Consider the following 26,681-nt stretch of genomic DNA (forward strand, 5'->3'; position numbering starts at 1 on the left):
CCAATGGCCGCTGGTCTTCCTCCCCACAAAGGCAGGAAGAAAAGCGAGCAAGAGCTGACAGAAGCAGCAGTCTAGCCACGAGCCAGCAGCACGCCGCGTGATGCTTTACGGGCATTAGCTCATTCAATCCCACCCAAACCTCCTGGGGCAGATACCGTCCAGGCCCCACTTTACAGACCAGGAAGTTGAGGCTCAGAGAGATGAAGAGGCTCCACGAGGGCATAAAGTTAGTGGGCAGCAGAGCTGGGATTTGAACCCAGACCTGGCCGACTCCAGAGCCTGAGCAACTAGTCTGACTTTCAGGAAACAGCCCTAAAAAGGCGCACTCAACACATCTCACAAAACACACAGCCTTCAGGAGCCCAGCACCAGGCAGAGACGGGACTTCGGCATTCACACCCAACGTGCAGGAAAATGGGGTCTAATGAGTGGTCACAATGGCGACACCGTGGGCAGAGGTTTTCGTGGCACCGAAACCCAACCCCAGACACATGAGTGCCCAGGGATGAGGCCAAGAACGCGGCGTCCCTCAGGCCCTGGGGAGCCTGAAGGTATCCAGAAGGTGCACCTTTGTCGCACAGGAGTCCCTAAGCCAGCTCAGGCCTGCAGCACTGACACGCCCACATCCAGGTCTGCTCCCCTGAGCAACAACAGGCACAGAGCTGTGGAAGGCGCTGGAGGCGGGGGTAAAGCAGCCCCATTAGGCTGCCTTTACCTTTGCGACAGAACCCCTAGGACCGCGCAAACCCGGGCCAGGATGCTCACCTCAGGGATTAAAGGAGATTCTGACATATTCATGTAAGCAGGCTCCAAGGGTCTGGCCTCTGCCTACACCACTAAGCTCACGCGTGGCTCTCTCCTTCTTCCTCTCCCTCCCGCCACCCTGGGCCCTCTCGCTGCCACAGGCCAAGCGCTTTCCAGCTTCAGGGCCTTGGCCCCGGCAGCGCCCTCCACCTGGAACACCCTTTCCCCATTCTTCCTGTGGCAGCCTCCCCACTGTGACACGGGCCACACCACGTCCTCAGAGGGCCTTCTATCACCACCCTGTCTCATACTGCCCTGGGGGTCAGGGGTGCAGTCCTCCCCTGTGAGGGTCACAGAGGGGCAGGGCTGCGGCACAGCTTTCGAGTCACGGGGGCTACGGTCTGGCTCCCTCACTGACCAGGCATGTGGTGACGAGCAAGTCCCTTCCCCTCGGAGCCTCAGATGCCCCATATGTAAAATGGGTTCAAACCTCATCAGGTTTTGAGGTTCCAATGAGACACAGGAGGGGGCCCTCCTCACACGGGCCTGGTCCATAGGATGAGCTCAGTGTACACAGGAGGCGCTCAATACTGGTAAGGTGGCAGCTGCCATTTCCCTGGCCACCTTACCCTCTATCAGTGCCCTGCATTCTCTACAGTGCTACCACGTGCACACCTCGGGGATCCTGGGCCTCGAGGCCGAGCCAGGTCTGGGGAGCAGAGGGCGGGCCGAGGGGGAGCAGAGCTGAGGCCTTGAGAACAGGGCGTTCCTCCACAACCAGAGCCCTTGGGAAAGGGTGGCGTCGACTCTGGCCCCTGTTACCTTGTCCACCGGGTCCAGCCGCCACCTGTGCAAAGGCAGGCCTCCCTGCCCATCCCGCACCTCCTGAACCCCAGCCAGTCTCCCCACAGAAGCCTAAGGGCCCTTTGAAACGCAGAGCACGTCACCTTACTCTTCACTGAAAACTCGCCCTGACTGCCCATCCCATCGGATTTTCCTCCAGCAGCTGCCTGGTCAGCCCTCTCTGACACCTCCCTCAGGCCACTGTGGGGGGGTTCCAACTTGACAGCACTTTGGATAACCTGAACAGAAGCCCCTATTGATGTGGGAGACCCACTTGTTTCCAGTCTGCGTGCCCAGTGGGCACAGCTCCCCGAAAGCAGGTCTGGTCGTCCTGCTCTGTCTTGCTCACTGTGGGTCTCGTGCCTGCAACAGCATATGACGACACATCACAGCTGAATGACCCCCTCCAGCCCTCCATCCACCCAACAAGCGTTTATGGGCACCTGCCCCACGCCAGACACCGCTGCAGACACGGGGGACCCCTGGGCGAGTGTCACAGACAGGTCCCGCCCTCAGGCTGGCACTCCCAGACCCCACTGGGAACATGGGTCGAAGGACCCCAAATCTGCACCCTGAGGAGGCAGCCCGTCTGCGAGGGAGTGCCTGGCTGCTCTGACCTTGATGGACTCAAGCGCAGGCTGGGAACCGCCCAAGTTTCTTAGCAAAACTGCGAAGTAGGAGGTTTTGCTTTTGGGGCCCCGCCCCTGCCCTCATTCCAGGCAAACTTCTGCAGGCTGTCTACACTGCAGGCTCGGCACAGGGTGTCCAGACGGGAGCAGGAACACCCTTGGCCTCAAGAAGCCTCCAGGGAGTAGAAGCAGCACACACAAGTAAGCCTGATACACAGGAGGGGCTGCATCTGCTTGGGGCACCAGGACACCTGAGACAGGCCTTGGAGGATAGGGGGTGAGCAGAGGGAACAGCACGAGCAGAGGCGAGGAGGCGGGAAAGCCAGCAGTCCCTGGGTGACCAGTGAATGGGTACGAGGTGAGGAAGAGCAGGAGGAAGCCTGGGGAGGCACACTAGGGTCAGATTATAAAAGGTCTTAACCCTGGCCGCCCCTCTGTGCCCCCAGCCCTGGCTTGCCATCTCCAGCAGTACTCAAGACTCTGGAATCTTCATTCTTGCTCCCTGCTCTAGACTGAACGTTTGCGGCCTTCCAAAATTCATACATTGAAAGCTAACCCCCAGTGTGATGGTGTTAGGAGGTGGGGCCTTTGGGAGGTGATCAGGTCAGGAGGGTGGAGCCCTCATGAACGGGATTAGTGCCTTTATAAAAGGGACCCAACAGAGCTCCCTTGTCCCTTCCACCATGTGAGGACACAGCAAAAAGACAGCCGTCTATGACCTAGGAAGAGGGTCCTCACCAGACACCAAATCTGCCAGCACCTGCATCTTGGACTTCCAGTCTCCTGAACTGTGAGAAACAAATTTCTGTTGTTTATAAGCCACCCAGTCTATGGTACAGCAGCCTGAACAGACTAAAATAATCTCCTTAATCAATTCTCCCCATTCACCCATCCTGCCAGGACCCGTTCCTACTCAATTGTCACCAAAAGTCTATTTCACAATAAGGTGTGAGTGACTGCTAACGTATCTCCATATACATATTTAATTACTGAATTATAATTATATATGTTTTATATATATACACTATATATTTGACATACAATATCCTATTAGTTTCAGGTCTATATCTCCATTTATATTTATATTACCATGCAGTAGAAGACAGGTTTGTTTTTGTTTTTCTGATGTTTTTTTTGGGCAGTGACTTCTGGGCTTCCTCAAACTGCCCTGAGGAAGCCACCCAGGTTGTTTACCGTGTCTATGCAGATGGCAGAGGATCCCAAGAGAACTGGCTTCAAATCCAGTCCTGGTCAGGCCTTATTGTGACCTGGAGCAAACCCATTCATTTCTCTGGGTCTTAGTTGTCACGTAAGGGGATAATGCCACCCATTTAAGGGTTGCCAGATTTAGCAAAACAAAGCAAAGCAAAACAAACCCCCACCCCCAGACGCACAGTTAAATTTGAATTTCAGAAAAACGACAAGTAATTTTTAGTATAAGTACGTCCTAAATATCACATGGGACATACTTACACTAAAAATTTATTTGTTGCTTATCTGAAATGCAAATTGAATAGGGTGTGCTGTGTTTTACCCATTAGCCCCACTCCCATCCCACGGGGATTCTGGCACAATGAAATGGGGCAGTCACGAGAAAGGGCTCAAAGGAGGCAGGTGGTGAAGGCATGGAAACCCCCTTCTCTGCACCCCTGCTTAGATGAGAGCAGAGAGCACGATGGGGCTGGGCGCCTCTCTCCTGGGCTAACAGCAGCCAAGGCGGATTTTCCTGTGCTCACCTTTCTAGCAGGCGCACCTGACGCCCAGGACCCGCCCCTCGAGTCAGGCCCTGAGGGAGCAGGAGGGCGGGCCACCAGGTGCAGCACCTGCTGGAGCCAAGTCGTAGGAGACCAGGCAGAAAAACAATCCCACGGAAAGAGGGAGGCTTATCCAAGCTCCTAACTGCACCCCCCGGCTGGGTGTGTGAGCCCACACCTCGCACGACCCGGTCCCCTCCGGGGCAGAGACGCGTGACAACCCTGGGACTGCAGACACAGAGAGCCTCACAGGACCGCAGCCCACTTACAGGCTCCGGGACCTGGGCAGGCACTTCCCCTCCCTGGGCCTCAGGTGCCTCACCTATAAAATGGGGGTGATGAGAAGGGGACACGTGTAATGCACGTTAAGCGCTCGGCACCGTGAGCACTGTGTATGTGTGCCACCTTCCCCTCTGAGCGGTGACCACACTTCTCAGAAACAATGAAGACGCTGGAACTGGAAGACTTCGGTTTCTGCCTCAGAGGGATTGCTACCTTGCTGTGTGATCTTGGACAAGTCACTGTTCCTCTCTGGGCCTTCATAATATCAGTGACCTTAAAGGGGCCCACTCTTTTTTGTTTTTTCCCTGAGGAAGATTAGCCCTGAGCTAACATCTATTGCCAATCCTCCTCTTTTTGCTGAGGAAGGTTGGCCCTGGGCTAAGATCCATGCCCATCTTCCTCCATTGCCTTCCTCCATGCCTGTCAGGCATGGCCTGACAAGCGGTGCGTCGGTGCGCGCCCGGGATCCGAACCTGTGAACCCCGGGCCGCCGAGGCGAAGCACGCACACTTAACCGCTATGCCACCCGGCTGGCCTAAAGGGGCCCACGCTTTATGAATCAGATGAACGCTATCGATTATGCATTTCTCCCCTTGGCGGGAACAGGGGTCCTTGCTCTCGTCTGCCCTGCTCAGTTAGGCAGCCGCTTGTCACACGTGGCTTTTTAAGTGTAAATTAATGCAAATGAGCAACTCAGTTCCTCAGTTGCAGCAGCCACATTTCAAGTGCACACAGAGACCACTCCCACCACTGCAGTGCTGGTCCAGAGCACAGGAGACGGAGAAGGAAGAAAGTGGCACTGCTTAAGCGCTGGGGCAGCACAGGCCCACAGACACACCGGCGGGAGGACGCGTTCTGCCAAAGGCAGGAGAGCTGCCGAGGAAGGAGCCAGCATCTCTGGAGACACCATCCTGGCCCGTGCCCAAGGACAGAAGAAGGAATTCCATTGTGCACCTTTCCGCCAATGCTGGGTGACCACAGTGCCCTCAGACCCAGGGGCAGGGGGGCGGGCAGTGGTGAAGGGCCTGGTGCCAAAACGCCACACTCCACAGACTCCCTGGCCACGGAAGCCGGAAGCAAGCGTTGCCAGAGAGACGGCGGCTCTCCTGCTGGTTACCAGTGGCGCTGCCCTCGGGGCGGCCTTGATGGCAGGCAGGCCACGCAGAGGAAGCCCCCAGGTGTCTCTTCCCCAGGGCAAGGGGGTGTGGCACACCCACTCAGAGGGGGCTAAGGGAGCCCGGCAGACCCTGCCCTTCTCTAGCACATCTTCTGTTTTCGAGAGGAGCGAGTGCCTGGCATTTAAAAAATGCCCTTTCCCAGCCTCCCTTGCAGCTAGGGCATCCATGTCACCCAGTTCTGGCCAGTGAGGTACAGGAAAAAGTCCCTGAGGAGGCCTGTCCTTTAACAAAAAAGGGGTTTGTTCCTTTCCTGCCTTCTTGCCTAGAAAGTGGACCTGTGGCTGGAGCTGCAGCAGCCACCTTGTAACAAGGAGGCAACATGCACAGGGAAAAAACACACCAAGCAGGGAAAACAGAGTTTGGGGCCTCAACAGCAGGGCTCAGCCCTGCACCTGAATCAAGACGCAGAGCAGCACGGCTGGGCAGGGCTGCCTGGCACAGGAGAGCCTTTGCCTTCTGATACACCAGTTCACCAGAACCAAACCACCACAGCCTGCCCTGCAGGCTGAGACCGAGTTCAGACGGCAGCTATGGGCCAGCAGCCTCTGTGGGTCTGTCCTGTGGCCGGCTCAGCTGTGGCGTCCAGGGAACAGAAGGAGGAGGAGGTGGGGACTGTGGAGGAATCAACACAGCTCAGAAGGGAGGCCACTGCTCCTGCCCCTGGGGAAGTGCCCTCAGTTTGTGACAAGCCTTTTCCAGGCTTAGTTTTTGTGAGCTCATAGGGTTGGGGCGGGAGAGGAAGAAGAGAAGGGAAGAAACTTTCCGTGGCTGAGGGCTCTACCCAGGAAGCGCCTGATCAAAGCCATGGGAGACAGAGACTCTAAGGTCTCCCCGTGAGTTGTGGGTTTCTAAGTCTAGCCTTCCCAAGCCAAAGGTCGAAATAATAATAATAATATAATTCCCGCGTATCACAATACCAATTGCGCCTTTACCAACACTTCCTGAGCACAGATCGTGTCCTCCAGGCTCTGCTGTAAGTATTCTACATGACTTAACTAGTTTAATCCTCACGATAAGCCCACGAAACAGGTCCTATTATCACCACCCCCATTTTACAGATGGGGAAGTCGAGGCACAGGAGTTAGGTGACTTGAGCAAGGCCACACAGAGTGAAGAGCAGAGCTAGGGTTTGAACTGGGTGGTCTTGACCAGCACCCACCGTCTTAACTCCCACCCTGTACTACCTTGCAGGAGGAGAGGGCAACAAACTCTGGGGGTGACACAGAGGGAGCCCAGGGCCCCAGCAGGCTCCTGTGGATGACAGAGGATGGCAGTGGAGGCAGGCATGCCCCCCGGAGGGTGTGAGCTTGCTCTTGTTCCCCGCGGTGGAGCTGGGTGAGCAGCCGCTCCGTGCACGGTGCTCCCAGCCAGCCCTCCACCAGCGCAGAGTCCCCATGCAGCTCCCGGGGCAGGACGTGGCCGTGGAGCCAGCCTGTCTGTTCCAGCAGGGCAACAGCTCTGTTGTGCTCACACCAGCGCTGGGCTCTGGGCAGGCACGCAAGAACGGTGCCCAGGGAGATGTGGGACACGCAGGTCTGGGGTCAGCCAGCTGGGGCTCAGGCTTGCCTCCTCCACTTCCTAGCCACGTGACCTTTGGACAAGTGACGGCTGAGCTTATCTAAAAATGGAGCCAAGACCAGTCTCCCAGGCCCGCGGTTAAAATTAAACAAAGCAATCATCCAAGTGGAAATGTTCCGGAAGATTCCAGATTCCAGATGGGGGTCAAATGTAGCCCGTCACGATCATTATTACAGAAAAGGGGAAACCTCCCTGATGTTCCGAGGGAAGGCCATGGCCTCAATAACCACAGAGCCCTGACCCAGGGGCCTCCCAACCCGGAGGGGCAGAGTAAACGGCAGAGAAAACTGAGTCACCCAGTCTGGGGAGTGAGGGATGCTGGAGGAGCCCAGGGGCTCTGCGTGGAGGCCGGGCTGTGTGAGGCCAGAGGGTCCCGGCTGGGAGTGACTGTCCCTGGCTGCCCATCCTGGGCGGACACCTTGATAAACAGCCAGGCACACATCTGTCAAAACTCCCCGAGCTCAAACTGAGCACTTAAGACCCGTGCATTTCACTGTAAGTAGAGCACACACAAGAAAAAACTACGTATAGCAATAACGTATTCCAGATTTTCCATTAAACTCACTTTTATAGCCTCCTCCCCCCAAATACAGGTACAGAGCCCATCGGCCCCTCCAATAGGCCTCAGGGGAAGGGGAGCCTGGGTCCAACCACCACCAATGGAGGTCACCTCCAGATGACACAGTGCTCTGCTGAACCATGCCACGGTTCCCTTCTGTCCAAACCCCCTTTCTCGCAGAGACGATGGCTGATGGCACTGCCCTTGGTGCTGTGTGCTGAATGCCACAGGCTGGCTTACGGGCTTCATGTCACTGGATCCTCACAGCACCCGTGCAGGGCTGGGGTGGCCCCGCCTGAGGCTCAGAGACATTGGGGGGGTATGGGAACACGCCCAGGTCTGCGGGGCTCTGAAGCGCCCTGCCATGGACTGGTCCAGCAGCGCCTGGGAGGTTGTGATGCTGCTGCTCCTGGGAGCTATTCTTATTGTTATTACTGGGTCTGGGCCAAACCTGCACCACCAGGCTACAAGATGCCCCCCAAGGCAGGCCAAAGCCTCTCGCCTCCTCTCAGGCCCCCAGCTGTGCAGGGCCCTCAAACCCCCCTGGATAGGTACCACCATCTGCATCCTCGCCCAGCCTGGAAGGCCCAAGGTCACAGTAGCTCAGCCTCCTGGCTAAGCCAACCCAACATCCCAGCAGGGCTTCGAGTGCTGGATTCCAACAGCCCAGGGCAGCGGGAGGGGCCACAGCAGCAATGTGGCCCTTGGTTCCAACCCCAGCCCCGAAAGGTCCTCGCAGCTCTGTAAGGGACCAGAACTGCCTCAGGGAAATTCAGCCAGGTTGGTCCTGCACTTCATAGTTTGCCTGTGGAGAGAGAAATCTGGGAACCATAGCTGGGCAGAGCAGCCACAGGGGGCACCTGGGCCCGGGGACAGGTGAGGCGAGCCTTGGTGTCACTTCCTTCTGCTCGGTCCGCCCCCTCAGGCCCAGCCCAGGCACCCTCCTCCTGCCTGCTCCCTGCGTGAGGGGCTGGAAACGTCCTCTTGGGCCGCCTCTGTCCCCGTTCACCATGCAGTCTCTCCTGCCCCTCCCCCAGTCCCCGTTACACGTGGAGACAGACCCACTAGGCCAGAAACAGGCCCAGCAGCAGCAGACAAGAGCTGGGACTATGGTTTGCTGGAGATTTCTGCGTTCTCTGGGACTCTGTCATATGATCCCGACACATTGGGGGTGACCGGGATGCAATACAGCACTCACCAAATACGAGGAGATTCTCAAATAACGCCCAGCCACTTCTCAACAGCATTACCCCCAAGGCCGCCCCCAGGTAATTACCAAGGCCGGCCTGGTAATTCTTAGCAGAGGGCGTGGGTGTGGGTGTTGCAGGTACCCAGGTGATACAGCCTTGGTCTTTTTCTCGTATTTCACAGTAACTGCTTTTCTTTGAGGTGCTGTTGAATCCGTCTTTCCTGCAGAGGCTGTTCCAGTACAGCTGCTGGCCCAGGAACATATCTTTTAGCCAGACCTGCTGTGGGCCCCTGACTGCCCAGCTAATCCTCATCCACGATCCTGCTGCCTAGGGGCCGACAGTTCCCACAGGAGAGCTGTACCCAACCAGCTCCACACCCCGGACATCCGGTTCTCTCCAGGAACAGGGGTCTGCATCCCTCCATCATCCCCACCAAGCACTGACTGAGCAACGATCGTGTGCCAGGCACCAGCGATGGAGACAGGGTCCCCGCCTTGGAAGCATGACCCTCACGGGCTCAAAAGCAGAGAGGCCCCGGGGGAAGTCGCGGAATCGCAAACCTCCAGCACGCAGTTCCCCAGTTCTCAGGCAGGACTAAACCCGAGGATCCGGGCTGCAGAACGTGGTCCCTGTGGGCAGCTTGGCCTCATCCCTATAATATGCCAGTTTGCCACTCAAGGTCCTCACCTCCTGTCCACTGCACTGTGAGCCCAGAAAGGACATCCTCGGGCAGCCTTTCTGAGCCCGTGGCTTGATGCTGCCACAGCACTGCCAGCCAGGAGGAACCCCGCGGTCCTCTGGGGTCTGCAGAAATCACTCAGCAGGTGATTCTAGCTCCAGGAGGAATGCGAACCTCCAAATACGCCACCTGGCTGGGGTGGGAGAGGCAGGCACTCTCCTGTCACCCTGGCGGCTGAGTCCTTGACAGGCAGTGGCAGCAATGACTGCTCAGTCCCAAAGCCCGGAGCCCAGGCCTGCTTGGTGGCCTCAAGGAGCCCACTCCTACCTGCTTGCTGAGCAGCAAGCAGGAGGGATGGGCAATGAACGCGCTGGCCTCTCCTCTGGGCCTGGCCGCTGCCTCCTCTGGTCCTTGATGAACACATTTTCCACTGGGGATTAGAAGCCGCGAGCTGGGGCCAGTTCATTCCATTGGGTGGGCTGACGGTGCTGTCCTGGGACACCCTCTTGGTACAAGGAGGAATCTTAGCACACTTGTCAAGCCGAGCCTCAAAGCCACCGCTTCCTCTGGGATGCTGGCTCATCCCACATATTCAAAGTTCCTCATTATCGCCCCTGGATTGGGATGTTTCTGTCCGGCTGATATCTACGCCCACTGTCTTTTTGACATAGGTCCTCCATTTCCCTTTGGAGAGCCGCCCACTCTCAGGGCCTGTGGGTCAGGGAAATGTGACCCAGTCTGGCCAATCAGAGCACTGAATCACCCTGGCCACTGTGATTGGTTCGGGGGTGGGGGTGGGAAACGTGACCCAACTCAGTCCAATCAGTGTCAGTGTCTGCACCAAGAGCCACTCTCTTTATTGATGGCCATGAGGATGGAGCCTGGAGATGTTGGTGGCCATCCTGCCTTATGGAGAGAGGGGCACCAACGAGACAAAGACTGGATTCAGATAATACTGGTGTCCTGGATCACACCATACCTGAAGCTAGGATCTACCCTTGGACTTTTCAGTTACATGAGCCAATAGATTCTTAAGCCATTTGGAGTTGTGTTTTCTACCTCTTGCAACTGAAAAAGAATCCTGATAAACTGCTTCTGTCAGGGAGTGTTTTCTGGGTGCCCAGCATTCCCACAAACTTAAAGGGCACCTGCTATGTGCTAAGCACTCCAAGCTATCATTCTTCCTTCAGAAACTAGACAAGCAAAACAGACAGTGAAATTTACCTTCACAAAACCAGTGAGCACCTACCCCCATGAGTACTTCAATTCTAGCTTCTCTTTGACCACAGTGACCAGACACCCTGGAAAGTGTAAACTTGCAAGTTCTGCCTCAGGGCCGTTTCCAGCCTTTGCCTGCCCAAATCAGCCTTCTCCTCTTCTCGTACCTGGAGGGGTCTGCCAGCACCAACCCCACAGCCACAGGGCCACCTTCCTTCTCCTGAGCGTTCCAGCTCCCAGTTGGGTGTTGACTAGGTACCCGGCACTGAGCCTCGGCCCACTGAGTTCTCTCTCCAAGCCTGTGGGAGCCGTGCTAGCGTCCTCTCCGTCTGCACAGCAGACAGAGAGGCCGGGACGGGTGGGCTAGCTTGTTTAAGGTTGTACAGCTGGACCAGGTGGCACAGCGGGATCCCAACTCGGAAGGCTGTTTGATTACAAACCACTGGACGAGGCTCCCAGCTCTAAATACCATGCCATGCATCTTTCCCAAACTAAATGCCAGGACAAAGAGCCTGACAAACGGGCACAGAGACGGAACTAGGCTTCTCTTCGAACTTGGGTAAAAACGGCCGGGTCCCTGGGCCTTGGCTCTTGCAACAAGCTTCTCCCCCACCGCCCCACCCCCCAGGCCTGGCTCCTATAGGAACGTATCCAGGAGAACAGGAGAGGGGCAGCAGCCACCGGGTGGCACTGCCTGTTTCCCTCTCCGCCTCCACCATGCGTGGCCCTCACCTCTCATCCCTGCTCCCTCTTCTCCACCCTCCACAGGAAAAACAGGACCAGAACACGAAGAAGAAAAATAAGAGAGAAGACCGGCCACTGGTCACAGCCACCAACTCATGCATGCAGCAAGCACAAAGCTCATCGCAAACCGGGAGGAATCAACCTGACGGAGGCCTCGCCACCGCAGGGGGAGCCCAGCCCCGGCTTTCCTTCCCACCCCCGAGTCTGAGTCAGCTACACACCTGCTGTTTCCTTCTCCACCCATTACCAGAATCCACACAGTGGACGGAAGCTGCCTGTCCACTCATCAGAGAGCGGGTTCTCCTGGTCCAGCTCCTGGTGGGAGAGCTACTTTCCCAGGAAGACTGGGGGAAGAAAGACATTTCTATCCCCATTTTACAGACAGCCAAACTGAGGCCCAGAAGAAGGAATCTGGAATCCACAAACTTGATCGCTGGGCCACTGGCTACCAGGACCTGGAAGCCAAACTGGAAACATGCTTCAGCTGGAACATTCTGCTCAGCCAGTCTCAGACATCAACTCAGGGGTTAAATGCGTCAAAATGTGTAAGGCATGCTGGAGGCCCCTGCAGATGTAAATAATTATGCAGAGAAGGGAAGTGGGTGACCAGGGCCCAGCCGACGGCTCTCCTGAAAGTCACCATCACACAAGGGCGGTGAGTCTGAAATTCCTGCATCTTCAGATCTGTATCGCGGACGGATCCGGGCTTTCAGAGGAATTTAAACCAGGTCCAGACTGTGGTCATACTAATGGCGAACGGGAGGACTCCCTCTCAAATGTGGCTGCACAGGGGGACTAAGAATGGGCGTCTCCTGCGACGGCATGACCTATCTGTCCCTCAACTCTCTCACCTGCAAAATGGTGACTCTGACAGGAGCAGCAGTTCTGGAACCATCTGCCTGGGTCAACCCTGGCTCTGTCCCTGAGTGGCTGCTCGACCCCAGCAGCCCACTGCTCTGTCCTCACGTGGGGAATGGAGATAATAACAGTATCCACCCTCCAGAGCTGCTGTGATGTTCTATGCGTAATAGATAAAAAGCACCAAGAAGGGGCTGGCACTGCGTGAGGCCTCAGCAAACGCTGGCAGCCAGCTCTGATGCCATCACAGAGGATGCCTGACCCCACGGAGGGGCAGCAGAGGAAGAGGGCATCTTGGGCTCAAGCCGAGGAGTCCCCCCGCCCGGCACTTGGTGGGAGGTGCCCGAGGCCAGGCAGCACAATCCGTATAACTCACTCCTGATTCTTCTCCAGCCCAACGGAGCAGCTGCTCCAGGAAGAAATAAAATATGCTCTGCATACTTTAAATGTTTCACTTACGAAAACTGGCAGGGCCGCCTTTCTAAATTGTTTAGCAATAAAGTCAGAAACGAGCACCGTTCGAGGCTCCCACCGCTGGAGCCTGGATCAGGGAGCTGGCCAGGGGTGGGGAAGGAGGGCAGGCTGGCCGCCAGTGCGGAGCCTGCTGGGGCTTCCAGAAGGCGCCATCTGGGATTTTTCAGAGGGGCACTGGGATCACATCCTGGTGTCCTGTTGTGAAACTGGATCCTCCCTCTGGAAGCCAGGCCCCAAGCGCACGGGGCAGAGAGGAGGGCCCTTCCGGCCTGGGATGTTTTCCCACACTCCAAGGGCGCCCAGGTTTCCAGCCAATCGAGTTAATTGAAAAATTACCTTGGGCTGAGAAAGAGCAGACCCGGCCACGGGAGGCTGGTTCACACAAAACCCTCCTGGGTCCCCAGTGTGACCGGACTTAAACACTCTGCAGCTGGAAGGCCTGGAGCTGTGCTCGGCATTCCAGGGACTGTGTGCTTGGCAGACATCCTTGCAGCCTCCCAGCAACCTCGGAGGGTGGTATTCCTGCTCTACAGATGAGGAGACCACGGGCCTGCCCAAGGGCCACACCTGGGAAGTCGTGGTTTACGGTCCCTCGGCACTGCCTGGCTCCCCCATCAATACTTCTTCCCAGATGCTGTTCTGTGATGGGCCACAGGGACCCCCAGTCCCAAGTCCTAATGAACATAACTCAGAAGGAAGCAAGGCTGGCCAGGGGCCTTCTGCAGAGCCTGGAACAAGATGGCACTTTCTACGCAGAAGGCTGCACTTCGGCCCAATTTTGCTAAGCTGAATATAGTGCTTTTAACTTTTTCTTCAAAGTGCTCTCATTTCTATTATGTTTACCGTCCTAGCCCCCTGGGAAGATTACAATGGTGGGTTCTATTGTCCTCACTAAGGGCAGTCAACCCAAGGCCCAAGGAATAGCTCCTCCACTCAGCCAGCTCATCCAGAGAGTCTGGGGTACAGGAGGCCTGGGCCTAGTCCCCCTACTCTAGTGCTCCCCCAACCTCCTCCCACCCCACCCATGCAGAGTCCTGGGTACAGCTCTGCCTCTCTGGGCTGTTCCATCCATTCCTGTCCTCCTAGGCCCCTAGTCTGTTTAAAGGGTTGGGGGGGACCCACAATTCCAGAGAGCTCCATTCTATCTCTAGAGGCCTTTGCAGTCACAGAGTCTGAGACTTCAAAGTAGGAGACCAGTGGAGGCCCCCCAAACCATGTCCCTCCTTCCATCAGGCTACAACCTTCAGGACTAAAAATGAACAAAATCAATCAGAAAACCACCCTTATTTCACGAGGGGAGTTTCAGCAGTGTGGTCTATGAACCAAACGTATAATCAAGACACAGAAAAACGTGGAGTATTTTTTTTAGGGAGGAGGAGCGGTGGGATGAGGACAAACTCGAGGCCCTGAGTCACTGCTATGTCTGTGGACAGAACTTCTCCCCCACAGGAAAATGCAACCCTAACACAGAAGCTGCATATCCAACTTTCGATTCTGACAAATACAGTCGTGCGTCACATAACGACGGGGATATGTTCTGAGAAACGTGTTGTTAGGCGATTTCATTGTTTTGTGAACATCAGAGAGTGTGCTTACACAGACCTACATGGTACAGCCTGCTACATGCCTCGGCTTTGTGGCATTCATCTTATGGGACCATCGTCATCTCTGTGGTCCGTTGTTCACTGAAACGTCATTATGCGGCCCATGACTGTACTCACAGAGCACCTCGGCTGAGAGGCAGTGTGGTCTAAGTGGCTAGAAAAGCTGCAGGGGCCAGGCGGTCTGCGTTTGAGTCCTGGCCACTTACTAACCTCTCTGCGCCTCAGTTTCCTCATCTGTAAACTGGGGCAATAACAGTACCTATCTTACAGGGTTGTTGTGACGGTTAAATGAGTGACTATACACGCACAGTGACTACACCTAGAAGAACAGTGCTGGGCACACACTGGTTCTTTCCTTCCCTCTCCTGGGAGCCACTGCCTCCAGGTTCTGAGACGAGCTCCTGCCTGCAGCCTTGTCCCTAGGTCCCCAGGAGCTTCTCCTGGAAACTCCTGACCCAAACCCCCCGGTAGAACATTCTTTGCTGAGAGGTCTCCAGAGGGGGGCTGGCTGCCGAGGAAGTGGCCCTGTGATCCTAATCTGGAGGCCTGGGCATGGGAGGGAGGCCCCCCTCTATTTTGCCACCCACCCCCTCACTTTCTCCAGTTTATAGACTAAAAAAAGAAGAAACATAACGTGAATTCCTGCTTTGAGCTGCCGCCAACTTGCCACCAAGCGTCTCCCGTCCGTCTGGCCCACTCCACCAACATTTCACAAAGGTCAAATGCTTACTCCACTCCGCATGCTGCCTCTTGAGAGAGCAGAGGAGAAAACTATTTGAAAAATGTAAATTGAAAAAACCCCATGGCTCTCCGCCCTCCACCCCCTTCCCCACACACTCATGCACGTGCTCACACACGCATGCGCAGCTCACACCCAGTAAGACAGAACACACGACCACGTCCCAGCACCTCGGTCTTAAAAACAAGCAGGAGGACAGGCTATTTTCCTTGGAGGAATACAAATGACCCTGCCAACCCAGACAACGAAATCGCTTGTATAGAACAGCATCCTTTCAAAAGGTCTTTCTGGAGCATCTCCTGACAGGAGCCATGTATTATGTGCCCCAGCCCCTAGCACAGCCCTGATCCACAAGCTAAGCCCAAGAAGTGTCCGCTGAGCTGAAGCCAGTCCAGGGCACAGCTCAGGGCGAGGGACGCCTCAGATTAGGCCGAAGCCTGCAAGGGCTGTGCTCTCCTGGCCAGAGGTGACTTCAAGACCAAACATGCTTTTCCTTGAAGCCTCTCTCTTCCACCCACCCTCCCTCCCCAGGAGAAAATGACACCCCCTAAAGAAAAGCAGGTTCTAGGTTTGGCTGCTGCAGAAGCCAAGGGTCCAGCTTGAGTAAAGGAACGAATGGAAGCAAGAGCCGACACTGGACGTGAGTGGTTTAGAGCAGGTCAAAGGCCTTTTGTTGATCTCTAGATTTTTTTTCTCATAAGTCAGCCTCCTCTTGCCCTACTCTCTTGAGCTGAACTTCTAGATCTTTCTTCTCTCTTCTCCCCACTCCACAAACTTCAAACCTGGAACATCTGGGCCTTAAGCTGGGCACCTCTTTCCTGACACATCTGAAATAGTATGGATCACCCGTGGCCTCCTGAGGGCAAGGAGAATAGACATGTGTAACCGTGGCGTACAGACGGGCGGGGTGGGGCATGTAAAACAAAACACACACACACAGCCGTTTGTGGACGCTTAACAACTGCTTCCACGGTTGAGCAAAGCAGCAGAAAATCAGCCAATGGAAGGAGTAAGTATCCTAACCAGGAGCAGGTGTTGCATTGTAAGTCGACTCGTAACAAGAAAAAGCCCTATGTCCCTCTGGAACTGCAGGCTGATCACCAGCCAGGCCAGTGAGGTCACTCCATCTCCAGTCCAGTGGTGGACGGCACAGAGCTGCAGACATTCCAGGAATCCAAAAAAAAAAAAAAAAACACCCGATGCAAGCTCTGGTTGTCAGCCATGAGGCCCTGGACAATGAAGCCCACGCCCAGGAGGCCGGGGATAAGGGGACAGCAGCCCTGTGGTCCTTCTCCAGGTGAGCAGACAGCATGTGTTTCAGCAAAGAACACGGGCAGGGCCAGAGAGTTTTCAGCTAAAATCCTTTCAGTAATCATGAAAATTAACCCAGGATAACCCTGCTGCCCAGGAAATTGTTCCTGCTCCTGATTGCTGGAGAAAGCTATAAATCTCCTTCCAAATTAGCATTTTCTCTGCATGCACACCTGCAGAAAGCTTATTTTGGGGAAGTGAGGAAAAACAACCAGACCCCCAACCCAAGCTGGCCTGGCCTGGAAGGCAGGCAGCTGACTCGAGTTAAACATTTCCAGGCAGAGAAATTGAATCTGCTTTTTCAACCGGTCGGCATCTAACGTATTATTTTTCTCTCCACCTTTGCCCTCCTCTTTTCGTAAATCTTGGCTGCATGCAAATGTTCACAGGACCCTCTTGCCAGGACCCGAGTGCTGTTTATCTGGCTATGGAGGCTGCTTTTGGGCCCCAAAAGAAGTATATGACCTTGTCACTGAATGTCTTGGGGTTTGTTTTGACCTAAGCTGTCAGCGTGGGGGTGGGTGGTGCAGGGTGGGCTGCAAAAAAAGGGAAAATGGCATCCTAACTCCACAGCCCTGGCTGGCCCAGGCTTTGCTGCCACCCCACCTATCCTAAACGCATTCCATGGAGTCCTAGCTCCCTCTCTCCCTGTCTGCTCCCAGGGGGGCCGCCTGTGTCTTCTGAGGACTGCCGAGTCCTCTTAAACAAACATCAGGAGAGCCAGGAACACACAGTTCAGTGTGGGGAAGATTCTCCTCGTGGATGTGCAAGGGGGGATTCTGGCTCCACTAGCTCTCCTCGACCCTCACAAAGGGCTCCCAGTGGGGCAAGAGATCTAAGTCTGGTCAGCTGGGCGGACCAGGCACGAAGTCCTGTCCCCCCACCCCCAGCACAATGTGCTCTGGCCCGGCGGGGAGGAAGGTGTGTGGGTTCATGTGCCACCGTGGCTGGCCTCTCATGTCACAGGGGTCATCATGTCAAGGACACAGATTTAGTGTGTAAGATCCTCAAATGGGAGGACATGGGCCGACACACGGATGTTACAATAAAATCGACTTTTGGCTCAATACAAAGATGAGTGAATGCTTAAAACGAATCAAGATCCTAGGGGCTGCCTGGAGAGGAAGCGAGTTTCCAATTCCCAAGGCATTCAAGCTCAAGACGAACACCTGTGCTGGACATTAGGAGTCAATTTGTCTCCCTTGCCCCAAATTCCCAAGTTAACTACTTTCCCACAGCCCCTGGAAGGAAGCAGCTCCTCACACCAGGTGCCCTCACAGATGCAGCTGATTGGACCAGGACAGTCACATGATCCAGGGCCTGCCAAACCATTGGTTAGGCAGGGACCAATCAGATTCTCTGTCTCCCAGACTTTTAAGAGATTGAAGGGTGATGCACGAGCCGGGCCAGAGGACGCTGGTTGAGGAGGAAGGCAGGGGAGGCAGCTGGGGAGCATCCTGGGATGGAAACAGGAGGGGGCCGGGATGGGAGAGAGGGCATTTGTGTCCGGACCCCACGTGGCTGGCCTTCGACTTCCTGAGGTTGCCTGTCGTGTCCCTACAACAAGCCCTCCTTGCACCTGAGCTCCTTGAAGTAAGCACCTGCTTCTCATGCCTGAACTGCTGGAGCTCCCCTGGCTGGGAACACTGCAGAGGGAGGCAGGACCTTCCTGGGGGATGGCTGGGCCACGTGAAGTCTCGGCCACCGCCAAGGGAACCAGGCCTAGGACGTCCCCAAGGCCCACTCACACTCCCTCTGACCCTGCGATTCACGCAGGGCCCGCACTCCTTCACACATACCTCCCGTCATCATCCCTCAGCACATGGACCCTGACCCTACGCCACGGAGAACAAGGCTAAGGGCTCAGTCACGGCCCAGCCTCGCAATATCCCAACAGGAAGAAGAGCGCCCGGGGGACACACAGCTCACCCTATGGAAAGGCACCTCCCGCACTGCCACACCAACTCAGACCCCAGGCTGTTAAACATCATTTTATTACTTGCAATCAATTTAAGGTGGCTTATTAATAAAGCAGCAGCTCCACTTATTAAGTACCTACTGTATACCAGGCCCTGCAGGGTGGGTTCCAGCATTTCCATTTCACAAGATGAGGAAACTGAGGCTCCGAAAGATTAGGCAGCTTCCCCAAGGGCCCCCGGGGGGCTTCCCACAGCTCCTAAGCTGACAAGCTGCTGCCAGACGCCCGCCTCTCGGAGGGAGAGCAAAGCCCTAGCAGATGCTGTCCCTAAAAATTTCTCCCCAAGGCCTCACCCCGCCCCAGGGCCTGTCTCCTACTGATCACTGACCCTGGACTTGTCTGACTTGGGCACCTCTCTGGTGAGCCTTGAATCACTCCAGCACCCATTTTGGGATAAAACTAATAGAAATGGTGTTTACTGAGCACCTACTATGTGCCAAGGATGGTGCTAGGCACTGTGCATAGATCATCTCATTTAATCTCCACAAAACTCCCACTAGGTAGGGATAGCAGCCCAATTTACAGATGAAGAAACTGAGGCCCAGAGGGGTTAAATAGCTTGGAATGATCTGCACCCAGGCAGTCTGGCTCTACAGCCCTGAGCACCTGGTACACGGTCTCCAATGTCCCCACATTCAGAGCCCTGTCTTAGTGTGGGAGCTCACTCTCCTCCACGGGGCTGATGCCAAATGAAATGGGGGGCCAGCCCCTATGCCCTAAACAACTCCAGGCACAGAGGCAAGCCAATCATGCATGCCCTTTCGCTAAATTCTTGCCTTCCGGGGCTGCCCACGCCCTGCCCTGCTGTGCGAAGGCAGCATCTGACTGCTGGGTGTGGATTCAGGGCATCTCTAAGGGGAATCAGTCGGTGCTTTCCAGGGAGATGGCCAAGCTCCAGATGCAGCCCGGAAAATCTGACTCCCGCCGGGAAGGGTGAGAGAAGCCAGATGCCGTCTGGAGTGCCCAGAGCGCCAGCTGGGGCCACGACCTCGGGGTGCTCAGCAGTATCCGGGATGTGGTGGGAGGCTGGCAATGGGGACACGACAGCATGCGCTTATGCCGGCCCACAAGGGAGCAGGCACACTGGGGTGGGGGGACTCAAATCAACCCCCCCAGACCCCATATTCAGGAAGCCAGCAGATCCAGGGGTCCTCCTGCAAGCCTCCCTCGGATAGGTGTGACAAAAGAAGCATAAACAGAGGGAGGGAGGGAGAGAAAAAGGGACGTGATGACTTATGACCAGAAGACGGCAAAGGGACTTGAGAGGTGGCAACTGTCTACTGGATCTTGAAGACAGAGAAGGGAAAGGGGACAAAGAATGAACAATTAATAGAAGAGAAAACTGAGCTCCTCTGCAGGTTCTAGAACAGGGCCTGGCCCACTGTAGGAGCTCAAGAAAACCTGCAAAGTAATTAACCAACAGGGTCGACATCTAAAGCTTTTCCTTGAATCCCACAACACCTAGCTAGGGGCACAAACACGCGCTTGCTGAGGGCATCATCTTACATTCTGCAGGCGCACAGCTCCTGCGCCTGCCTCCCAGCTTCCATCCCCAGGGATGAACATTCTCCCTGGCTTTCCTTTGGCTAACACCCCACTCTCAGTCTGCGTGTTTTACTGGGGGCTCACAAGCTCTACCCCAACCTTTTCCAGGGAAGGGCACATGACCTGGACCAGGCGAGGCAGTGCATTCCATGCTGCTGGACCAAGTGACTGGCTCAGAGCTGTCACATGATGAAAGCTAAGCCAATGAGAGTCAGTCCTGGGATTTCTGCTGGAAATACTGGGAATGAAAGACTCTCTATACTGGAATCCTAGAAAGGTAAATGTTGCTTAGACTTGTTAGGGGTCTTTTTTGGTGCCAGAAAGGATAAAGCCCAAAGAAACAGATAAAAGGAGAATTGGGAGATGACATCATTTGAAGCCCTCGATGCAGCTATGCCTGAGGCTAGACCTACCTCTGATCATTTCAGTTACACGGAGCTACTGATTTCCCTTTTCGTGAGTCAGTTCCAGCTGTGTTTCTATCACTTGCAACTCAAACAGTCCTGCAACTACACGACTCTCTGGGCAGGTGGTGGGAAAGTGGGAAGTATAAACAATACAAAGTCAGCTTTTTCATTAACAAACTGTTATTGAACCCTAAGCACGGACCTCTCTGAGCCTCGGATGCCACGCTGAATGATGGTGATCACGTCTCCCACCTTCACAGGGTCAACAGGAGAGTTGCTGCACCCTCCCGTGATCTCTGTTATCTTTAACACGTTAAGGCCAAGAACAGCAGGAATCCCACAGCCCTGGGAGAGACCCTGCTGTCAGGGACGCCTGTGCGGAGCTCACCCACACCCGAGCCTCTGGCTGGAGCCTGCAGAGCTGCCCACGACCCCTCCCACTTCCCAAGGGCCCAGCCCAGGGAGGCAGCCACAAGGAGCTCCCCACCATGTCTGGGGTCTGGACAGAGCGGTGTGCCTGGCACCTCCGAGGGACAGGGTCACTTTGTTACTCCTCACTTCAGACTCTGCTGTGCCACAGTTGAGGACGGACACAAGTGATGTGGCAGAGTCGACCACAGTGCGGACAGGGAGTGGTGGCTACCACAGGCTCCAGCCAGACCCCAGCTGGACTCTTGGGCTGAATCTTCCCTCTTCTGCTTCCTGGCTCTATGGCCTGGGGCAAGTTTCTTAACCTCCCCGTGCCTCAGTTACTTCATCTGTGAAATGGGGTGATTAATGTACCTCATTTATCCGGGTTGTGTAATGCAGGCCACCCTGCAAGGCACGAGTCCTCAGATCAGGTTCCCCTGCACCATTTTTGCCTGAGTGCACATGATGACGTCAGGCCTTACCGGGAGTGTGTAAGGTCACATGGGGGACGGAGGAGAGTGAGAGTCCCTAAGCGCATAACTACTCAGAACACCGGTTCATCCGCCTGGCAGACGGCAAGTTTCTGGAAAGGGCCCAGTGAACAGGAGGCGCAGCAGCACGCCAGAAACCAAGCTCGCTGCCCGTGGATGGGACCAGCAAGCCAGCCAGGAGCAGGAAGTCGGAGCTGGCTTGGGACAGCAAGAGGGCAGGGCTCTGCCCTGGAGGTCAGACAGAGGCCCAGTCACCTTGGAGAGGTGGTCACACAGGGCCCCAGGGCCCCTGGGGAAGTCCCCAATGCCTACCCCGCATGCAGAGAGGGGAGGGGGCTGCTGGTCATTTCAAACATCCGGGCAGCTGCCCAAACACACAATCAAACCTCCTTGAACCAGGTCCGAGCTAGCTGCTACAGGGCCCAGGTAATAGAAATTTTGGCTTAGATTTGAGACAAAGCAGCAGACGAGGAGAAGACTTGCTGATGCAAAGGATTCTTATTTTCTTTAACTCAAGCTGCAGGGAAAGTTGTGGGGCCAGGTACCACCACCAGTCCTAGGGGGCTCAGGTTGAGTTAGGTCGCGGGAGCTCTGCAGAAGCCCACTTCCAAAAAGGGAGCTGTCTGGTCTCCATCCACCCTGCTAACCAAGGTGGGGAAGCAGAAAGGCATTTCAGGAAATTTTCAGTGACACTGGAAACACAGAGTTCTGGGGTCTAATTCTCTAAGGAGGACTGTGTTTTGGGCAGGAGCGTGTTTTATCTACGACTGGCCCCCTGATACTTCAGAAGGATTCCAGGCCAGGCCAGTGCACCATAATTACCTGCAGAAGAAATGAACAAAAGAAGTTCAGGGGGCCTACCATGCTCGACGATTCTGGAGACGGAAAGGCAAACTGTCCATTTGTTTATAGAGATACAGTGACCAGGCGACACAAAGGACGAGGGCAGGTGTAAAACCAAACAAACTCATTATCTTACATGAGGAGACCTGGGGGCCAGGGGCGGTGGGATCCGCAGCCACTCAGCCAGGGAACCGACCGCACTGTGAGCCGCAAGACAAGAGCCAATGGTGAGGGGCCAAACCCCGCTGGGAGTTCTTTTCTCCTCCCTTGCCAGCCCTAAACTTCCAGAACCGAGAGCATCCCAGTTAGAAGAAAGCCCCCTCTCCTCCCTCCCAGACTTCACGCTTCCGTGGGAAGTTCCTGCCATGAACGCCATACTTCGTGCCTCTCTCTGCTCCTCAGTAACCAAGTGACTGGTGGGGTGGGAGAAGCTGTCAGGCTCGTGTGTGTGGCTCCCTCTTGTAAGCTCCTCCTTCAGATCGGCCTGCCTGCAAGGTGCGTGCATTTTCACATTTTCTACACGTTTTCGCCCAGGCCTGTGGCTGTGCAGCCTGAGAACGGAGTACAATGCAGAGGTGTGGGATGAGGGGGCCCGCAGGGCAGCACCCCGGCCACACTCTCCACCTGTCCTGTTCCCGCCTCTTTCTTTCAATGGGTTCCAAATTCCAGAAGGAAACAGGAATATATTTGCGGGCCCCTCAAAACCCCAACAATTACAGGTGGCGCTGCAGGTGTTCTCCAGGTGCTGCCTCGCTGGCCAGGTGAGGCTCATCCAAGGGTCCACCAATCAATCGACCAGCCAGATCGGATTTCTCCTGAGATCCTGAGGCAGACAGGTGTGTATGCCCTCTGGTCCCCGCCCCCACAGAGGTTACAGTTCAGGAGGAGTGCCCAGGGTGACAAGAAAGCTCCCACAGGACCTGGTCTCAGCTACAACGGTGCTTCAGATGACCCTCGTCCATGGCAATGCAAGGACGAAGCACAGAGGGGCTGGAATGAACAAGGAAGGTTTGCAGAAGGGTTGGGGCCCAGGACAGGGTGGAACTTGGACTTAGGACGGGGTGCAGAGATAACAGGGGTGAGAAGGCGAGGGGTGGGAGTGAGGCTGCTGGTTCAGGGGACAGTGAGCAGACCCTGAATGCCTAGACATGAGTCAGAGAGGGCTTGTCAATCGTTCGTGGTTCCCAGCACCAAACCCAGGCCAGAGCAGGTACCCAACACTGGCCAGGTGGACGGACCAGGAGCCTTGCTGGATCTGGACAAGGGTTGAGGGAGGGCATCCTTCTGGCTCCAGGTAAGGGTTCTAGACAGAAAAACCCTCCTCCAGAATGGAAGCACCAGGAAGGCGGGGCTGGTTTGGCTCAGCTTGTCAGTGCTGGGCACCAAGTCGGGGCCTGATGAGTGCGCATCCAGTGGTGATTAAGTGAACAAACGGGCAGATCTGATGTAATAAAATGTGCTCAGCTGCAAACTGAGTTGTGGATCAGCCTGACCATCAATACAAGCCCGGAGACATGAATGAGCTAGGAGAGCAGGGCGAGAAGGTCAATGTGATTAGAGAAGGTAGAAGGGGGTCAGGGGTCAGGGGCCAGGGAGGTGACGCCTTAGCTGTTGGGAGGGCGGGGATGGGATGGGGGAGGATCACTTTCTATACGGCAAAAGCAGCTGTGTGGCTGGCACAGCTGAGTAGCTAGAGGCCACTGGGGTACAGAGAGGGTGACCAACTGTCCTGGGTCACCTGGAACTGAGGAGTTTCCTAGGCTGTGGGACTTTCAGTGCTGAAACCAGGAAAATTCTGGGCAAACCAGGACGAGTTGGTCACCCCGAGGCACAAGTCTGCCCTCACTAGCATCCCAGAGAGAACACGGTCACTGGTGGTACCAACCCCATCTGTAAGGTGCTTCAGAATGTGCAAAGCACTTCCAGATCCAAGGGCTCGGGTAAAGCAACCACAAATCTGTAAGCTAAGCTGGGCTGGCACTATGGACCTCATTTCATAGAACAGGGGAACTGAGGCTCAGAGGTGAGTGACTTGAACAAGGAAGGGCCCACGGTGGGTAAGTGGCACAGCCAGCCTGATGCTCTTGCCTCCACCTCCCCTGCTTTCTGTTCACACTGGGAAGACACAAAATACACAAGAGCTGTCCGCTGAGCGCAGCTGTGGGCTGTGCCGACTCCTCCCGGCTGATGGACGCCAGAGGAAGCAGCAGAGGCCCTGTCCCCAAGGGAGGACCTGGGGGCCCCAGGGAAACGGGCCCATCTGGCCCTCTGCTCTTCTGAGATCCTGGCATAGGGCGAGCAGGCGGCCACCACCTGGGATGTTGGGAGAGGGGATGGGGGGGTTGCTGCTGGCTGCTGCTGTGTTTGCCTCCCCCGTAACATCTCCAGTACGGCCACCCCTCGGGTAAGGCCAGGATCCCCAGAGGCCCTTGTGAAAGCAGATGGATCATCCTGCCACACACCCAGCACTGCCTGAGTGTGGAAGGGTCTTGGCAGCTCTTGGCAGCTGGCGAGAACAGCTCAGGGTATGGGGGAAAGGGGAGAGGGAAGGGGGAGAGGGAGGAGAAGACAGAAAAGAGGATTTGGGGGGAAATTTAAGTGGAAGGAGCTTCCTAGAGCATCTTGCTCAGTGACTGGTTTCAAACCGAGCTGCATCAGCCTCACCGTGGGGGCTCTGGGCCCACCTCCAGTTTCTGATTCTGCAGGTCTGGGAGGGGCTGAGAATTCACAGCTCTAACAAGCTCTCAGGTGAGGCTGATGTTGCTGATCTTGGGACCCCATCTTGAGAACCACTGGCCTGGTGCATGTGGTTATAGGGGGTGCCCACAAGGGCACTGATGGGCCACTGGAAGCTGGGAAGACTCTCGGAAGTAAAGATGGAAGGTGCTGGAAGCCTTGGTCCTCAAACTTCAAAGAGGGTCAGAATCACCTGGGGGTGGAGGTAACTTGTTTAAAATGCAGATTCCCGGGCCCATCCCCAAATATTTTTGACTGTCCAGGTCTGGTAGGGGGTCCAGGAACTTAAAAACCACAAGATCTGAGTGATTCTGACACAGGCAGTGCAAGGGCCACACGGAGAAGCATGGCAGCCCCAGAGGGCAAGCATGGTGGAAAAAGACCTATCTCAGGCTTCACAAGCTGTGACGGGCATAGAAACATCTGTAGTATCGTGTCCTGACTCAGGGCCAGCTGCAACATCCAATACAGTGGCCACTAGCCACGTGTGGCCTTTTATAATTAAATAAAATTTGAAATTCAGCTCTTCTGTCATACTAGCTACATTTTAAATCCAGTGGCTACCATATAGGACAGTGCAGATACAGAACACTTCCATCTGTGCAGAAAGTTCTATCAGACAGCTCTGGCCTGGAGAGATCACATGTGTCTGCCTCCACTTCCCCTTCTATAAAAAGGGGCTCCTCTTGGGTCCTTCCCAGGGTGCAGAGGAAAGACTCCACCCAGGGCAGATGTTTCTACCCCACACCTAGAGACCCCCGCGCTCAATGGTGGGAGGAGGCACCAGCTTGGTGGGGGCGGCATTCATGTCCGCCCCAGAACCCAGGAGGAAGGAGCCTCTGTCTCTGCAGAAGGAGCATCAGGTGTGCAAGTTTCCCCCCTGGTCGGCTGCTAGTGCAGCCAGAAGGGCCTCAAGGGAGCACAGGAAGGTGAGGGCTGTGGAAATGAGGACACGTCCCAGTGCAAGCCCCCCCTGGCCAGGCGAGGTTTAAGGAAATGCCGCAGAGGGCTGCCCGGCAGGGATGGAGGAAGGCTGCCGTGAGATCAGCAATGACCATCAGCCTCAGTCAGATGTTGGAAGCCAACAGGCAGCAGGGAGTACTCAGGGTGTGCAGGTGGCTACAGTCTTGGACTGCAAAGTCATAGACCCGACTGGTCCGGCCCCACAGCCCCTAACCTGAAAGGACAGATGGAGGCAGCGCCTGGTGGCCAGGATGGGGGTAGCTGAGCACTTAGACGGGATGCTGGCATGAGCCCCCATCATCACCCCAGGCTGAGGGACTCTTCTCTACACTCTTCTCCGAGACCCTGACGGTGCACACCCAGAAGGAGATGCTATCTCCCTGCACTTCTCAGCATCAGTTGCCCTTCTGTCCAAGGCAGATCCCCAGGCAACAGGTAGTTCTTAAGCTTATTCTTCACGTATGCTGTGCAAAACAAACTAGTAAAAGTCTGAGCCATTCCTCTTCAAAAAAAGCTACATCAAACCCACCAACCACACAAAAAGGATGTGTTTAACACATCACAGTGGCAGAGGCGCTAACAATATGCTGGTTTTAATCACAGAAAAAAGATAACTGAATTTATTTCTTCCCCAAATCTTCCCAGCACACCTGTGAGGTGGTCATGTTCTAAAGGAAGGAAGTAAAAGAAACACTGAGGATAAATAAAGTAGGGAGGACAGGGGATCTCTGTATGTGGTCCCAGGACCATCAACGTAGGGACAGGGGTGGACGGTACGTTAAAAATGCAGGGTCCTGCAAATACTGTATGAAGTATCTAGAATAGGCAAATGCATAGAGACAGAAAGTACGATGGTGGTTACCAGGGGTCGGGGTAGGGACAGAGAGTTAAATTTAATGGGTACAGTTTCAGTTTGGGATGAT

General features: G+C 55.4%; 1 protein-coding gene across 2 annotated transcripts in view; it reads right to left on the reverse strand.

The window, feature by feature from the left end:
* Positions 1 to 26,681, reverse strand: part of KAZN (kazrin, periplakin interacting protein) — a 451,377-nt gene that overhangs the window by 125,383 nt on the left and 299,313 nt on the right. The window lies entirely within an intron of this gene.

This window comes from Ceratotherium simum, chromosome 22 (genome assembly GCF_057802395.1).
Source record: "Ceratotherium simum simum isolate JZ-2026a chromosome 22, ASM5780239v1, whole genome shotgun sequence".
NCBI lineage: Eukaryota > Metazoa > Chordata > Mammalia > Perissodactyla > Rhinocerotidae > Ceratotherium > Ceratotherium simum.